At 44.8% G+C, this 13,321-nt stretch overlaps 1 protein-coding gene across 1 annotated transcript in view; it reads right to left on the bottom strand.

Annotated features, from left to right (window-relative positions):
• Positions 1-12,687, bottom strand: part of gcgra (glucagon receptor a) — a 31,289-nt gene extending 18,602 nt beyond the window's left edge. Inside the window, exon 1 of the mRNA XM_035615179.2 lies at positions 12,368-12,687. The gene's annotated coding sequence lies outside the window, so the exon portion shown is untranslated. The remainder of the gene's footprint in view (positions 1-12,367) is intronic.
• Between the last annotated feature and the right edge of the window lie 634 nt (positions 12,688-13,321).

Here is a 13,321-nt window from a genome sequence, read left to right as displayed (position 1 = left end):
TATCCACAGGGCTCTGTTGTACATTGGATACTGGCAGGCAATGTTTATGAGCAGTAATCCTCCCCCAGCTCCTCCACGCTGATCTGTCACTCCACCATCAGCCTGGAATCTACCAGACACTCAGAGGTTTGTCTCACACACAGTGGCAAAGCTGCATGACATCCTGGATCCCATACATAGATAGCCCGGCTCTCGGTAACCATATTTAGGCAGGAGGTTTAGCTCCGGCAAAAAAATAAAATAATAATAATAATTTAAATCAGCTACAGGCGGGAAGCTCCAGGCCAAGAGGTCACACTGTACTGTATATAATAGGCCTTGTAAATACATATTTGTAAATATTTCATATTTCTATCCTATTCTGTTTTCTTTTCATCTATATGTTTTTTTTGTACCAATGTACAATGACAAAAAGATTGTATCTAATATTTACACTCAGGGGCTGCAAATTAGGAATACATGCGAGGAACATTTGAACATTTTTAATTAACCCTGCACAATAATGTTCTGCGTTCATGACGGCTGCATCAGGTGAAGAAGGACTAGTTGACACAGTAAAGACAAGTTCATATGTTGCTTCTGCGTTTTCGGCCTCATCTCAAACTGGTTGCCGTTACTGCTTCTCTGAAATCTCCACGTCTCATTCTGTGCAGCAGATAAGAGGAACATTATTTTTCAGGGACATTACAGATGATATCACTACAGAAGCTGCAACAAAGTGTTAAATTGTGTATTTAAAAATCCATCGGCGTGATTAACAACCGATGGACTATATTCATTATAATGACAGTAAGTGTACAGTTTGTCAGCCAAATGCCACATTATATCACTTTTTACGTGTTTATGTGTTTACACGTCCATATCACTGAATAATGATGTACACTCTATCAGGTTTTAGCTAAACACCATTAACAAAATGAATCCATGTTGATTGTGGATTTTTGATTCGTTGATGATAACAATAAAGATTAAAATCACAGGAGCCTTATCTTTTAATTTCCAGGAAGAGGTGGTGAATTAATACTTTTCACAACCAAGATTATATCGGCCGGCTATACTTTCAAACCTTCGGGCTACACCGATGATTCAGGGAGAGATCTGTGTGTGTGTGTGTGTGTGTGTGTGTGTGTGTGTGTGTGTGTGTGTGCGCATGAATGCAGCAGTTACCTCAAATAACTGGTGAGGCTGAAGTTCCTCAGAGCTGACAGTGGCGGTATAAAGTAAATCATTATAAAGGTCACGTCACTACTATACTTATATTAATGTGCAAAATTCTCGCTCAGTAGATTCTGATGATAAATGAATTATCTCCTTTGGCAGAGGTGCCGCAGGTCTAAAGTTGTAGGTCTTCTTGTAATACGTGTCAGTGCAACATGTGGACATTTCACACTGTGACACGTGAAGTAAATGAAGACGATTTGTCTTGATTTCACTCGGCTCCCTCGGCTCCTGACTCTGCTTTTTCTTTTATATTGCTCATATTGCTTATCGGTGTTATCTCACTCCATTACCTGCTCTTAGCATCTGTCTCATCCTTAATCTAAATGAACTTGATTCCTTACTACCACTCGGCAGAGAGGGCAAAACGGCCTGTCGGCTGCTCCATCAGTTATTATAGTGTACACATTATATACACAGGTATAATTAATTACAACACGCAAACACCCACTCGCAGCAGAAAGACAGTCGCTTGAAGCTTCATTGTGTAAACTTTACCTCAAGTGCGTTGTAATGCTGCCAAATGTATTCGTTCTTTTGACTCCGGCTGCAGAGCAAAAGGTGCCTCAGTGAATGTAACCTTGGCACCTGTGTGAGGATTGTAAGGGCGGCGATGCTAATGCCTTAAATTCCACTGCAGAGCTGCAGAGAATTAAAAAAGTAGGCCTCGAGTGTCATGGGTTCTCCGATTGAAGAGCTCCGGGTTCACTTGTTGCAACTGACCCCACTTATGAACGAGTTCAACTGCGCAAAGTGTCCAAGTCGCAAGAGGCAGATGTTATGGACAGGCACAAATCAGCGCGCGCTCCAGCCCGAGACACGGTGAACGGCGAAAACAGAGAGCTGGTCCGTGAGCGCGCGCACCGTATGTTGTCAGACGCTTCTGGCCTGGTTTGTTTTCAGTCATTTAATTAGGCAGGCGAGACCGATGTGGCGAGACGTAGTTTGCAGACCGTAAATATAACACATCCTGCCTTCCCTTCGCTGAGGAGGCCTGGCGTGCACTGTGCACCGTCATCCTCATCTCCCGGCATTCGTGAGAAAGTGTGGTGCAAGGTGAGCGAGATATTAGCAAGTCACGCAACAGCGAGCGGCAGAGAGAACGGCTCGGTAAAAAGGTAGATGTAAGACAGGTCAAGAATGTTGAGGGTAAATGTAGAGCCCCAGGTCTGTACACTTCAAGTTAGGACTAGAACTGCACCTGAGGATAATTTTACATTTAGTGATCTACCAATTATTTTCTTAGTTAATCACAGCAAAAGGAAAAAAAGGCCATCACAGAATCCAGCCTTAAAATGTCTTGTTTCATCCAACCAAGAATCTAAACACAAAGATCTTCAGTCTTCCATCATAGACACACACACACACACACACACACACACACACACACAATTACTTCCGTTTTTGACAAGAGAAAAATCAATCAAGCTAAATCGTGACAAAAAAGCAACATTTCGATAAACTCTGATTAAAACTCATATGCTTTTAAAATAATCTGGGTTTTTTTTCCCTTTAATCTTTAGGTGCCTTAGATGTGTTACAACAGCACAGCACAGTGTAGTGAATTGTACAGTGTGTCCTTAATACAGTTGTGTCACAGCTGCAGTGATGTCAGGCTGCAAAAAGCCGCCTGTGAGAAACATTGAGGTGGCCGTGTAATGCAGGTAATGTCATCAGCAAACAGAGACTAAGTAGGCAGTAAAACAGATGAGTGCACACACACACACACACACACACACACACACACACACACACACACACTTTAGTGGACGTCTACCTAGGTCTAAGTTCTTAAAGCACATAGTAAGCAGAGTGTCTCGTTTTGACTCCAAAAAATTTAAACTCAGACTTAATTTTTTTTTTTTAAATCTACGTACTCACACTTCAGGCAGGAAGCTGGATACTTGTTTATTTAATCAAGTAATCCCAGGGTTAAACTAGCGATGCGGTCCGTTATCGCCATGATGCTCCAGTCACAATGGACATGTCACTTGTGTCGAAACCAGGGCGCCCGCTGACCTCACACAGCGCGTTACAAAACTGCTTGACGACCAACCGCCTGTCGCAAAACCACGAGGATACGGCGGTAACAGAAACAGAAGTGTGACCGGATATGTAGCCTTAGCATATTTCACTATTCAACATATACATGCCGTTTGAGTAAACTCAAAAATAACAAATGTAGGACATTTGTGACCAATAGCCTTTGGCCAAATAAAGGTTAAACACTTACATGGCCCTTAAACACACACACACACACCACACCACACCACAAAAGCACTACTGTAGATGGATTTATCTACTCGACAGCTTCTCTACAGAAATGTTAAACCTTCGAGTGATCTTTATAAACAAGGCAGGGTTGAACTGGGACGTCTCCTACTCGCTGCTCCTACTGTATGTTTGCACATCATTTCTGGTGCGCTGATTGCCAACGCCTGAGAAAGAGCCGCTGGATGGATGCGGTACGAGGCTGTCTCCAGCTTTTTGGAAAGGACCCTCGGCAGAGGCCAGTGGAGCATGAGTAATACCCCATCGCAGCAGCGTGTGTGAGTGTGTGATGAATATTTGATGTGTTTAGTTTATGACATCGTGGCCCAGCGAAAGGGAGAGGAGCATAGTTAATGGCAGCTCTTTAAAGCCGTGCAGGAGATGAGGTTTGACAGGAGAGAGCTGTTCGGCCCAGGTGCCGGCATGAATCACCGCGCTGACAGACGAAAGCCAGCGAGTCAGTCAACTACAGACCGGTGGAGGGTGTGGGGCTATTGGGTCCTGAAAGCAAAATAAATGCCCTGACATTACCTCGCCCCTCCGTTGATACGCAGCACATGATGAAAGTCCAGCAGATGCAAACTGCAGAATTGACATGAAGTCTGCGGCATTTATCAGCATAGAGTAATGTAATATGTGATTTTTTTTTGTCCATTTATTTTTTATTGCATGTATATATATATATATATATATGAAGCTGACTGTCAGACAGAGTTTGTGTGGTTTTTCCACAAGTCTGTGTGGGTTTCCTCCAGGTACTCTGTCTTCCTCCCACAGTCCAAAGACACGCAGGTTGACTGCCGACCCTAAATTGCCTGTAGGTGGGAATGATTGTGTATATATACTGTATATTTCAGAAATTTCAGAAATGCAAAAAAAACACAGTAGGGTTTAGCCAGCTGACCAAAAGAAACCGACAGGGTGGTCCTTTTTCACAGTTTGTGGGCTGGCAGGCACCACATAAAACACTGAAAAAAGTGATTTTTGCATAATATGTCACCATTGTCTGTTCCAAAGTTCCAAAATTTGTGGCAATCGGGCCCAAAAAAGATTGCGTTGTGTGAACCAGGCTCTGAACTGTGCACAAAATAGCACTGATGGGTGACTGGGTGACAAAAGCCTGTTCAATTTGTATGAGTTATTTTGACCTGTGTAAATTATTCCTTGCGAGCATATGCCTAAAGAAACTGTATCGTGTTTGTCAACAGACGCTGTTGTACTTACGTTGGTTTAGTCACGAAAATTAAACTTTGTCGGTCTGCTCTTGTGACAGCCCACAGCGGAGAGAGAGAGAGAGAGAGAGAGAGTGTGTGTGTGTGTGTGACACGGGGATGGAGGTCAATGTCTCCTGCTGTGTACACAGCGCGTGGAGGCCCAAGTTCCCCCCTCTCCCCCCCAGGGTCAAAAACACACTGACATCAGCAGTCTCCTCTGTGACGCAAGAGGCCATGTTGTTTTTCACCTCCCACCAACAATCGCCACCACAGAAGAAGGAGAGAAAGGCTTGATTCATCGAAAAGGTGACACCGACCAAAACCGCTGCTCTCTGGAAGATATTAGTCTGACGCCGTCTGCAATTGGAACGCCTCAGTTCGTGTGCAGCCCTCGTTCCAAACCGCTTACCTGCCGCGGAACAGGCAGCCCTGCGGCAGCGCTGCAAACTGCTGCGATCACTGGAGGACATTTGCGAGTGTGGATGTTTTCAGATGAGAATTTTTTTTTCCAGTCTTACTGTTGCCAGAGAAGCAGTTAAAAAAAGGTTGAAAAGTCACCTGAACAAAACCTTCCCAAGGCCAAATCTATGTGGTCGCAGAATGGCGTGTATGGAAAGAAGAGAAGGAGTTTCATGTTTCAATATGATATGAAACATTGCGATTCTTTTCTTCTTTTTCACATCTGCAAAACAAAGCATTTTTCTTCCGGATGCCCTACATATTCTTATCTGATGTCTCTGAAGCTGAACACAGCCATGATTACACATCATTGTGAATGTGAACTTATCACTTATCTCCCAGTAGTGCTCATACTCTCCACTCCTGTGGATGCTGCAATAGCTCATCATGCATGAAACACATTCACTCCGCAGTGAGGCAAAATGCCTCCGTATCGAAATTCACACATATTACTCCTGCGACTATGCACAGCCGCCAGAGGAGAAAAGTAATGCCAAGACTCCCTCAATAATTTCATCACTTCTGGAGGAATGTGGGCACACTTTCTGGTGGTTTTGGTCTACCGGCCAAACAATGACCTAAAGCTGTGTTGGATGCAGAACTATAACAAATATTGTCAAGTAACGATCCATTTTATGAGCCGGTTTTTTAAGAGGGAGATATTCCAACAGAAAAACATACTGTGCGTTCCTTTTCAAAAACGGCATCCAAGGGTTTATCTATTCATTTTGAATATCAATCATTGTTACAATGAAATTTAAATTTCAACAATAATTCAATCTGCTTTAAATTCGGATTTTGAAAATACCATTTAAACGTCTTTAGTTGAGCCATTGTTTACTGTTCTCTGGCACATAATCGGTTGCTCATTTGTGTTTTTCCTCCCCATTTTTGCTCATCACTTTATATTTTTCTGAGCTGTGCACGAGGACCTTGTTTGCAGCAAACTACGGTGATTTGATTTTCTCCACATTGTTTCAGATGGAAACACAATAGCATATAATTGCCCGGGGACATACAACTTGTATGAAATTTAATCAGCTCCTAATGGGAATATTTCAGGGGAAATCACAATAAAGTCAAAACAATGTGCAACTATCTGTCCTCCTCATAATTAGATGTAATAATTGCAACAAAAGACACACATTCGAGGAGTAAACACACAACAAACCTTACGCTCTGAAAATGAGCGGTGGACCAAACTTCACAGGTCATTTCTTTGGAGGAGTGGACGGCGTGCGAACCAAAGGCCATGGAAAAGGCACGGCTGAGAGAGCTTCCAGTTGAGCAGTCGCTGAGATAAACCAACTGTTGTTTGTGCTCTGTACTGTGATAAAAGGGTGTGTTGGGGAGCAAAAGGAGCGACACTTGACCCTCGACCCACACACAATAAGGGGGGGGGGGGGTATTTTTAGTGCCTCGCCGTTGCGGATCTGAACAAACAGAAAGTGGCTCAATACTGTTACCTCCTCTAGGGTTTACAATGCAGAGTTCAGAGAAAAGCAAATCCTTGTTGTGTTCTTTTATCCTTTCAAATCCTGCTGGCGAACCTCAGCTGGTATTGATTCTCCTGCGCTAAATGTTTTTCCGCTCGCCCTTTTGCGTGGAAACGTCTCCGCGCACACCGAAGAGGAATTCACCTCCCACAGGACTGACAGGTTAACTCCCGCTCTGACGGGGGCTGTGAGCCGTGCGCCAACACAGTTGCCACCTTTGCACGGTCTCAACTTTGATCCGCACTTTGGGCCGGCGAGGACCCCCGGAACATGCACAGGCACAGGCACACGAGCCCCAGTCTGGCCAACGCTGCGGCGTGTAGGCTGGTCATTAAGAGCGTAATCATATAAGCCACATTGAGCCTGATTGTGTGATTCATCTCGGAGGACACAAGTGATGTGTTTCCATTACTGCAACCCACTGACTTCTCGTGATTTATCGGAGACCTCCGATTTAATTCCTGTCACGACCTCCTGAGCAAAGCCGCATATCTCAGTCTGTCCACACATAAACTCTGATTGGATTTTTAGTGTGCTATTTACCAGAAACCCTTCAGAAGTGAGGTATGAGCACACGGGAGGGAGTCCTCCAAATATTATCTGACCACGTCTGCTGAGCTCAATATCAAGAGGACTGTTTGATCTTCACTCTCACTCCCTGTTCCTCTCATACAATCAGAGAGTGCTGACAGTTAAATATCTGGGACTGCAAACATTTTCATTTAAACAAGAACAATCTATCACTTTGAGAAATCTGCCAAGAAAAAAAAAAAGTACACATCACAATCGCAGAGACAGACATGAAACTGTAAATGCTCCGGCCGACCAGGAGTCAAACAGGGGACTTGCTGATTGGCTGTTTTGATATGAAATCGTTTTCAACCATGCATGAGACCAAATGTCCGGTTTCTTCCTGATTTTATGGCAAAGCCACTGACTCGGCAGCATAATTTCACCTGAAAGTCTCGCTCTTTTCACCCCTGCAATCGTAACAATGTCTGAACCCTTATTTTCCTCATGTACACTGAAAAAAGGAAAATTGCTTACCAACTTGGAAAAAATGATTACGAGGTAATGTCAGGGCATTCGTTTGTGTGCTACAAGATTATATAATTTTTCCAAGTTTGTAAGCTATTTTACATTTTTCTATATTATCATTACATCATTTTGAATAATGAAACGTTACATGAGGAAAAAGGTATTATTGGAACATAGTTAATTCTATAAAAGAAAAGAAGTTCAAACTTCTTCTGCAGAAGCACCTTCTCAGTTACAGCAACTCTGTGAGGAGAAAACAGGATGGGCCGTCGTCGATGACGCGGAGAAGGTATCGACTTCAAATAATGGACAAATGAAAACTCTCCACTTCCCGCAAACAGCGTCGTCGCCAACCATCAGATATTCGCCGCTGAACCTCGCACACACACACTGAGACGCTCTAATCCTCAAATTATTCCCTGCAGCACTTTGTTGAAACGACTGGGTGAAGGCAGGAAGGATATCATTTAAGTGTTTCGGTGTCTGGCTGATGACCAAGGAGAATTAAGCGAGGTCGTCGTGCTTTGAGGCTGAAATAGCAAAGCCCTTTTTTGAACGAAGAACGAATTGATGCACTGGTTCTCTCCACGGCACTGCATCGCTGGTTGTGCTCTATTTACTTTATCTTGTAATCGCTTTCTTATGTTCAGTGTGTGTGTGTGTGTGTGTGTGAGAAAGTGGAAAAGGGGTGACGCAATGTTTTCTGACTGCGGCAAGACACACAATTACGGGGACTCAAATATGTATAAATAAAAAAACATGTTTGAGTTTCTTTTGTCGACAACAGCTAAAGGGCCGATCCCTGCTGACCCGCGCCGCGGAAACAATTCAGCACGTCCACATCGAGCAAACTCCTGTGGCATGTCAGGTTGATTAATCTCACCGTTTTCCGTGCCGCAGAGCAGGCAACATCAAAAAACACTGTCTGCATTTGTTCACAGGGGCAGGAAGGTACGATGTTGGCAGCCGCCCAGGCCACAGTAAGTGATGGAATGTGCTACTGCACTTCATATCTGATTCTGGTTCTGGTATTGAGCGGACGACGCAGAGGTGAAGGCAACAGAGAGGACCCAGAGAGCCTCGTCGGGGACGCCACTCAGGAAAATCGTTCCCAGTAAACACGTTAAGTGTGAACAAGACACAAGAGCACCATCTGCTCTGCGCCGTGGCCTGCGTGACGCAAACCAGCCACCTGACGAAGGTCGGCGAAGAACAGAGCCCGACAAATGAAATCAAGAAACGACGACGCGTTGTGTGCCTCCTTCACGATCGAACCCCCCCCGAAACCCCAGCGACGTGAAAGAGTTAGCTCAGCATCGATTCACGAGACACATATGCCGCTTTTTCCGTTGCTATAGCGAGCGCGTCCGTGCGTTGCTCTGAAAGAAACAAACGAGTAATTCAATTCCCCCCCCCCAGAGGTATAGGGATCGTTCCAAAGAGGTTATAGAGGTCATTAAAGGAACTGACAGTTGTCCTGCTACTGGCACACCGCTGGGTGTACTCGGGGGAGATTTAATAAACTCTCAACTTATCCGTTTAAGCCGGAGAGCGAAATCACCCATCAGATCGTGGCTCAAAGCAACATGGCAGTCGATGTCTATTCAATAAGCAGTAGATGTTTTCCTGCCGCGGAACAGGAAGGGATCGGTTCTGATGCTTCCCATTCAAACGGTGAATATAAACACTGCGTACGTACAAGTATGTTTGCGAGCAACAGGCTGCAATGCTTGCTCACCTGAGAATTCTTTTCTGGAGTGTTTGTGTGTGTGTTTGTGTGTGTGTGTGTGTGTGTGTGTGTGTGTGTGTGTGTGTGTGTGTGGACTAGGTGTTGTAGGTTGCATGGCACACAGGTCTAAGTGGAGCCCTGCAGCGGTATCCAGACGGACTCTTATCGCAGCTCGGTTACAATCCAGAGTGACAGCTCTGTGTAGTCGATGCTATTCTTAGTCTCCCCGGTTCCATTGTGGGGGTTCGCTTGACGCGGTGCCTGTGGTGCTGCACAGGACATTCGTGGTCACTTGACGGGTGTCGACACGGACGATCCTCCTGACACCTGTCGTCCGCACAACCACGGGCCACCATCATCCAGCTGAGGATCTCCCTATCATCTCTCTCTCGCCACAATTCTGTTTCTTTTGTTTGCATGCTCGGGCTGTGTCTTCGTATCTCTGCACCAGTTTCGATCTGCATGACTCTCATCTCTACCTCCTCTCAGGCTTGGTGAACTCTATTCCCTGCACTACTACCGAAGAAAAACGGAAGGGAGCACCGCAAGAAATAGGCAAAGCTACTGTGTTTTTGCGCACGCTCTCTCTCTTGCACTCTCCTTGATAGCTTGATGGCTCACAGTCAGGAAACCACAAGAGACAGAGATATGTGAGGCCGTCCTCCTCCTCCTTCCTCTCTCAGGCATCAAGTGTTGCTCACCTCTCATAACCTCAATCCTGCAGCATGTCGCTTATGTATCGCACCTAACCATCATGAACCGTCATGTCCGACTAACTGGATGTAGATTGCGGATAGAAAGCCTGCCATTGGCCGCATTCTCCTCCCCTTCCACTATCTGCCTGTTACCGAGTGAAAAGTTCTGCTCCTCTCACCACCGCCACCTTTTCTAATGAAGACTTTTACTGAGTTGTAAAAACGTAATTTTCCTAACACAGGTAGAATCTTTATGCACCTGCAAACCAACACACATTTCTTTTTTGCGATATTTCTGTGCCGATTAGTCAAATCTGATGTGCCCATCTTGTTCTGCAACATTAATTTCTCACCCCCGGGGAATATGGTCGTCAAAGGCAGAATGAAAGACTGCGAAACTTAGAACTTGGTATGATGCTGTAGGTCGGCTGTAACAAAACACAATCCCACCACACAGCGTTACCAGACTGGAAACTGTGGTTTACACATCATCATCACAATCATTTGGCATGTTTTTTTTCTGAAGAAACAAGAATAGCAAAGGGTTTTTTCTACCACATAAGTACACTCAAGCCTCAGAGGCAAATAGCAGACCGCGCTCGTATGACGCTGACACTGTTTGGCTTGAGCCTCAAAATTCTACTTACGGGAGACGGGAGCGATGCGAATATAAGGCCATCCTTAGTCACATGAATCATTTGAGTGTAATCTTCAGTTCTGATGAAGCCACGAAAGAGAGGCCGAAGCCCTCGGGGACGGAGGGTACGGTGCTGACACGCAGTACAGAGCTCGGGGGAGATCAGAAAGCACTCACTGATTTCAGTTGTTTTTCTCCTCTTGGGGCCGATCACAGTGTGCAGTCCTGTAGCTTTTACAGACTGCACAATGCACCGCCCGCATAATGCGACCTGTTATCGCATACGACCCCCCGACCCCCCTTGTGTTAAGATTCAGCCACACACACACATAATGGAACTCACAACCATGCAACGGTTCACCCTGCTGATTGTGGCAGCACTTTAGGAAAGCAGAAGATTACTTAATGTATCTCAGGACTGCACTAATGTGTGTTTTGTATGCATTGAAGCAAATGCGTCTCCCCCGTTGATGTTTACAAATTACCACTCGAGACATACGTACAGCGAGACATCCCTTATTCATGGCGTGCACCTGTATGCACAAGAGCGTGCGTCTCCCGTACCACCGCTGCAAGTAACAGATGTGCTGTGGTCAAAATAAATGAACGCGTTTGGTTCGTTATGTGTGAGAAAGTGTTTGCTTGTTGACAATAGACGCACTTATTAGCCACAATTCAAGATGCACAAGGGAACTGAGGGGCCCACATGTTGTTCTCTCACGGGCGTGATGCTGCTCAAGTGGGTCTAATTAGGATCAAAATCACTCCTGGACAATTGACTCCCCTAACAATTAAAAATGCTTGTGTATTCAGTGTTAACCGTGTAGACAGAGGAGCACCAATGTGTTTATTCTGCCCAGTACATAATTAGACACATTTTACTCATGAGTAAATAAGCAGAGGATCAGTTGCCAGCTTCCTCAGAACGCTCAGCTTAAACACGTAAAAAGAAATACAAAAGTGCAACAGAGACGTGCAGCGGAACGCAATGCAACGCCACAAAATCTAAAAGCAGTAACATAATATTTTACGGTCAAATCTCACCTCATGTGATATTGCTGCTAGTCGTGCAACATTGTGTGATGTAGAATTGTTTTCACGCCTGCTTCAGCTACATCACCGTGAATGTGGGTTGTGCAGAGAGGAGAAGAGGAAGATGTGTGTCTGGACTTTTTGTGCAATGAGCAGTCTGTTCGCAGCAACAACTGATCTTGCAGTTTTGCAGAATATAATAACACTGTGTGTTTTGGGGGGTTTTTCTCAAGACATTGAATGCTGCGGCCTGATAAACTGTGAAACTCTGCTGGGCTCAACCGATGTCGACATGTGATGTCTGGGACGATTAACAGTCCTCACAGAAGACTGATGGAGCTTCTCCAGTTCAGTTCAGCTCAGATCAGTTCAAACTTATGGATAAAACCCCGCCACTGGCGCGTGTGGATACGTGGTTTTTTCATTTTGTTCCCAACATTTTTTCTCAATGCTGAGTTTGTTAAAACACGAACGAACGATCTCCCCATAAAAGTCACCTTGTGCAGGGCTCTAGAAAGTCTCTTTTAGTCCATGTGAGTGTCACACCTTAGACTAATAACCAATGAAAAGCGAATTACCATCGGCAGCTCGGGACTCCGCTGGTTGCCCCCGGTCCGCGCCTCGCCGCCTCTCATCCTCGGAGCAGCATCTGGCAGCAGATGTGTCCTCCCGGCTCAAGTGGCTGCGCTTTAATCCAACTTTCGATCACAAACGAGCGCCCTGCGTTCGAGCTTCGGAGACGAGCGCGACCGAGTTCGGCCGCCCTGTGGGGTTTTTTGGGAAGTGGAAGACCGTGAGGTGAATAAGATAAGATGGAACAAAGTGGAGAAAGTAAAGTGGAGGGTGTCGGGGTGTGCTACGGTGCCGCGCGCCAGCGGCCGGGTGAGTGCGCGCGAGCCGCACCGGCGCCCACTTGCGCTCCTTGTACCCGGGTGACGTCAGAGGGGGGTGTAACCGCTGGGATCGGGTCGTGTGTGTGTGTGCGCGCGCGCGTGTGTTTGTTTGCATGTGCGTGTTCGCGCGCGCGTGTGTGCCATCAGTTCATTGACAGATGTCTCACCACCATGGTTTGTTTTTGAAAGTAAATCTCGACTTTTCTGAATTTCAATATTAATAATGACATTTATACATATAATATATATATATGTATATATATATATATATATATATATATATATATATATATATATATATATATATATATATATATATATATATATATATATATATATATGTATATGTATATGTATATATATATAACGTGCATGGAAAGGACTCAATAGATGTGAATGGAAACACCCTTTAAAGGCCCCCATGGATAAACTGTTCCAGTTTTGATTCTATGTAAATTATTCATTTATTTCTTGTTATATGTCAAAAACTTCAATTAAAAAAGTTTTTTGAAAAAAGTAGAAAGAATTCTGTAAAAGTTTACAAATGTTCGATGACTCATCCTGCACTCGCTTTGCGTCCAATAAAAATTCAGCTCGACCACGATCGAAGACGATTTGGTCATCCAATCATCAGTTGCT

Source organism: Scophthalmus maximus, chromosome 17, assembly GCF_022379125.1.
Source record: "Scophthalmus maximus strain ysfricsl-2021 chromosome 17, ASM2237912v1, whole genome shotgun sequence".
NCBI classification, from domain to species: domain Eukaryota; kingdom Metazoa; phylum Chordata; class Actinopteri; order Pleuronectiformes; family Scophthalmidae; genus Scophthalmus; species Scophthalmus maximus.
The sequence above is the reverse complement of the archived record's forward strand: the minus strand, read 5'-3'. Positions and strand labels throughout refer to the sequence as shown.